This window comes from Rhinolophus hipposideros (genome assembly GCF_964194185.1).
Source record: "Rhinolophus hipposideros genome assembly, chromosome: 11".
In the NCBI taxonomy this organism is placed as follows: domain Eukaryota; kingdom Metazoa; phylum Chordata; class Mammalia; order Chiroptera; family Rhinolophidae; genus Rhinolophus; species Rhinolophus hipposideros.
Window position 1 is genome coordinate 65,570,311 of NC_138057.1, and position 4,940 is coordinate 65,575,250.

The 4,940-nt window shown below is 42.3% G+C and overlaps 1 pseudogene across 1 annotated transcript; it reads left to right on the forward strand.

Moving 5' to 3' along the window:
• Positions 1-3,622: 3,622 nt before the first annotated feature.
• On the forward strand, positions 3,623-4,024 carry LOC308505048 (thioredoxin-like; annotated as a pseudogene). The gene has a single exon. The product of its transcript is annotated as a thioredoxin-like (transcript).
• Positions 4,025-4,940: the final 916 nt, after the last annotated feature.

Here is a 4,940-nt window from a genome sequence, read left to right on the forward strand (position 1 = left end):
GGCCAGAATGAGTGTATTCATCTTAATTTTTCACATCTATTGCCTTGGAGAAGATTTCATAATTAAATGTTTGGTTGCACCAGAGACTAAAAGGAAGGGAGTTTCTCCCACTGGCAAGGAAGGACCTGTCCTACCTTCATCTGGCAAGAATCCTGGCCCTGTCGCTGTACCCACAGATACAGTGAGAGCCAGATTTCAGTCCATTGCATAGAGGAACTTTATGATGATTGCAATCATCTGGCAATAAACCAAACTTCTTTTTGAGATAGTGAGTGCCCCATTCCTGGTGGATTCAAGCACAGCCTGTAAACTGCTGAGCTGCAGAGCAGTATTTTCAAGGTACAGGGATTTGTAGATGGGACCTGCACAGGGGTATCTTTTAGCATGAGCTGCAAGGAAGATTCTCGGGGGAACTTATCACCAGTTTCCAGGATTTTCATGGCACCTGCCGACTGTGTTTCCCCGAAAATAAAACCGGGTCTTATATTAAGGTTTGCTCCAGAAGACACATTAGGGTTTATGTTCAGGGGATGTCATCCTGAAAAATCATGCTAGGGCTTATTTTCCGGTTGGGTCTTATTCTCGGGGAAACACGGTACTAACCGGCAATGTGCTCCTCTCAGAGAACTCGTCTGTTCCACTCTCTTCCAGTCACTCTCTCTGGCAGGCTCGGCCATTTGGTGGGGTATCTGTGTCATAGCATATACTCCAGAGTAATAAAGCTCAATCTTCTTTAACCTAATTCTAAAGTTCAGATTTGTTGCTCTTCTTATTTTTCTTGCCAAGGAAAGTGGCCAGAAGAGCTGAGGACTCAGTGGAGTAAGTCATTTCTGTGTCCACTACAAGGGCTGACCTTGACCCGGGCCTGGCATCTGTGTCTCCTCTATCGAGCAAATGTCAGTGTGTTTTGAACTATCTTGGGGATTCCTAGAATTCCTCGTAGAAAGCCAAGGACTCTCAGTGGCTCCCTGGCTAGACGCATAACACGGAAGGGAACATAGGACTCATTTTTGGCAAAATCTCCATGACTCTATGTCGACCTTTGTTCATGGAGCCCCATGGCATCATGGGCTTTGGTGTCCCTCATCCAATATGTCCCCACCGAGGGCCACTGTTGGGAGACCCTGTCCTTGAGGAGCGCCCCATTAGCTCTCCTGTCTTTCTCCCACGAGACTGTGACTTCTCCATGCTCTGTGCCCTACTGCCCAGCTCAGTGCCTGGTACATGGTAAGCACCCATGAATGTTTATGAGATGAATGAATGAATGTCAACAGAGGTTGGATCTGTTTAAAAACCACCCTTTCCTGCCTCTTGAAGTCAGTTGATACAGAGTTTTCCATCCCTTTCTTCCCTGCTCCCGCTTCGCCTTTTAAGAGCATCTAATTGCCCCCAAACCATAATGTCTGGTGTGCGTGCCACACTTCCTAGGTGAAAAAAACCCTTTCATATCCATCATCTCATCTGACCTGCCTATTTCTAGGTGAGGAAACTGAGGCACAGAATCTCCAGAGCAGATGACTGAGAGAGGACTTCAACCCTGGTCCTCTGATTCAAAGACCAAGGCACTGGTGACTATGCATTTGCGAGCCCTGCCATTTCCAGGACGTGTTCTCAGAAAACAGCAGCCCCCGGAGGGGCCCACCCCTCATTTCTGTCTCACACAGACCATGCATGCAATGGTTCCTGCCTTTCTTTCTGATGTCCTCATAACTGCTCCAGGACTCGCTTGTAAGGGCTTTTCCTCGGTAGGCAATTACCTGAGTTCATATGGTTAATTGAAATATTCCTTTTCCTAGAGTTTTAATTCATCCAGCATAGTTTCAGGAGCCACAGATAATAAGACCTAATTTATAATTAGGGCTTATCAAGAATCAGCTAATTTCTAGACCCCTGATTCCCAAAGAGGGAGCGTGCAAGGTGGGGGCTTCTCTTCCCTTTCCAGGGACTTGCTACCCACAAACTCTAAGAGGCACCAGGGAGAGAGGAGAACTAATTGGGAGCTGGCCCTCCATCTTGGACAACTTATTAATTGGATTATGGGAAATCTCAGGCCCCAGGCAAATCCCAAGGAGGCACCACTGCCTTCCCTGGTTTACTGTGAGAATATTAGGCACAAAGACATGAGACCTAGGTTCCACTCAGTCTTTCAGGAGCTGAGAATCTTTAAATAAATCACTGAACACTGCCTAGCCTCAGTTTCCCCATCTATACAATGGCCAAGATCATCCCGCCTGCCTGGCTTCTCAGAGTTTTCGTGGGAAATTCATGAGATGATGGGCAGTACATTTCTGGAGCTTTCATGATTTCTTCTGGGGACTTTGTTCCTGGAATGGGCCTGAAAAACAACCAGAAAAGGGGGTCCCACCCCAAAAAACCATGCCTTAGAGAGAGTGAGACTGGCTAAGACACCACAGGCAGGAAGAGTTGGGGGTCCTGCGTTTGACCCCAGCTGTTCTTGAGCCTGGTTTCTTGAGTCTTTCTTTGTACCTGCAAGTACCAGGGGTCTTGAACTCTACTCCCTCTGTACGCTCCACTTCTCCCTGGAAGCCACTCAAACATCTGCCCAACCAGTTCGGGTGTCAGGAAGGGGTAATGCAGGGACAGTGGCCAGAGTGGAACTTTGGAAGTATACAGGTCTGGTTTCAAACCCATACTCTGCCCTTTACTCGCTGTTTAAGTCAGGATTCTTTTAGCCAAAAGAATGTGACATAGGACAGAAGTCCAATTCAAATGATCTTAAGCTAAAAAAGAAATATTAGCTAATGCATTTACAAACTCTGGAGGGGTTGGCTTTAGGTATGGCTGGATCCAGGCGCTCAGTGATGACGACAGAGCTCTTGTTCTTTTAGCTGTGATTTTCTCTATAGTGACTTCATTTCTCAGTAGGGTTTCGACAGTGGTGGGAAAGATGGCTGCGGCCCATCCCTGGGGTGAGGGGGAGGAGGTAGAATGAGCTTGCTACGTAGTCTGAGCAGGATTTCCATGCAGCAGGGAAGAGTGGTTCTGCAAAGAAAGAGAGATTGGGAAGACAGAAAGCCATGTAATCTCAAACCAATCATTCTCCCTGTCTGGTCATCTGTTTTCTCATCTTAAAATAGTATCCATAGCAATGTTGCGTGATTAATATACAAAAATTAATTGTATTTCTATACTGGCGATGAACTGTCCAAAAAGAAAATTAAGAAAACAATTTCATCTTTAATAGTTTCAAAAAGAATAAAATATTTCGGAATAAATGTAACAAAAGAAGTGCAAGACTTGCATACTAAAAACTATAAAACATCATTGAAAGAAATTAAAGACCTAAATAAATGTAGACATCCTTTGTTCACGGAACATTTAATATTGATAAGCTGGTAATGCTTACCAAATTGATCTACATATTCAATGCAATTTCTGCAAAATCCCAACTGCCTTTTCTTCCAAAATTGGCAAGGTGAGCCTAAAAATTCACATGGAAATGCAAGGAACCAAGAATAGCCAAAAGCAATCTTGAAAAATAAAAGTAAAATGAAAGAATTCACAACTTCAACTTCAATTTCCCCATTTCAAAACTTTCTGCAAAGTTTTGCATTCACTTCCATCTGTTCCAGCGGTCACTTGTCAGACCTCAGCCACCAAAATGGTGAAGCAGAGTGAGAGCAAGTTTGCCTTTGAGGAAGCTTCGCGAACAGTGCAGGAAGTCAGCTCGCAGTCGTTGACTTCTCAGGCACGTGGTGTGGGCCTTGCAAAATGATCAAGCCGTTTTTCCAGTCCCTGCCTGAAAAGAATTCCAACGTGGCCTTCCTTGCAGTAGAGGTGGACCACTGTCAGGATGTTGCTTTGGAGTGTGAAGTCAAATGCATGACGACCTTCCCGTTTTATTAAAAGAGGACAAAAGGGGTCTGAATTTTCTGGAGCGAATGAGGAAAAACTTGAATCCAACCTTCAACGAATTAATCGATTATGTTTTCTGGAAACGGAACCAGCCATTGGCTCTTTAAAACTTGTCATATTTTTTTTACAAGAAGGAAAGATCAAGTAGAAAGATTATACTCAACTGCCATCTAATTATAAATGAGAATAAAATATGAATTCTACTGTTTTTAAAGCTGTCTGGTGTCTTTGAATAACTTTCAAAATAAATGAAACGTGGCCATAAACAAAAAGCTTTCTGCAATGCTAAATTAACCATGACAGTGTGGTACGGGCACATAGATCGATGGCATAGAATTGAGAGTGCAGAAATCGGCTCAGACATCTATTGCCAACTGATTTTCACCAATAGTGTCAAGACAATGAAATGGGGACAGAATAGTCTTTTCAATAAATGGTGCTGGGACAACTGGCTTTCCACATGTAAAAGAATGAAGTTGGATCCCTACCTCACACAGTATTCAATCGCTGATAGTTCTAAAAGTAAGTTAAAACAGTTCTAAATGTAAGTTCTAATGTAAGTTAAATGTAAGTTAAAAGTCTAAATGTAAAAGTTAAAACTATAAAACTCTTAGAAGAAAATATAGGTGTAAGTCAAAGGCCCTGGATTAAGCAATGATTTCTTAGCTATGACACCAAAAACAAGTGATAAAAGGAAAATAATTTGGACTTCATTAAAATTAAAAACTTTTGTGCTTCAAAGGACATTACCAAGAAAGTTACAGAGATAATGGGATCAAATATTTGCAAATCATATATCTGATAAGGGAACTGTATACAGAATATATTTTTTAAAACTTACCATTCTTACAATAATGAAAATATAAGGAACCTCATTAAAATTTGAAGTTTTAATCAGATATCAAAAGATGTGAATATGTATTTCTCAAATGTGTGTATCTTCAGAAGAAGACATACACATGACCAATGGCACATAAAAAGATGCTCAACATCATCAGGGAAATGCAAATTAAAACCACAATGAAATGCCATTTTATATCCACTAGGATGGCCATAATCAAAAA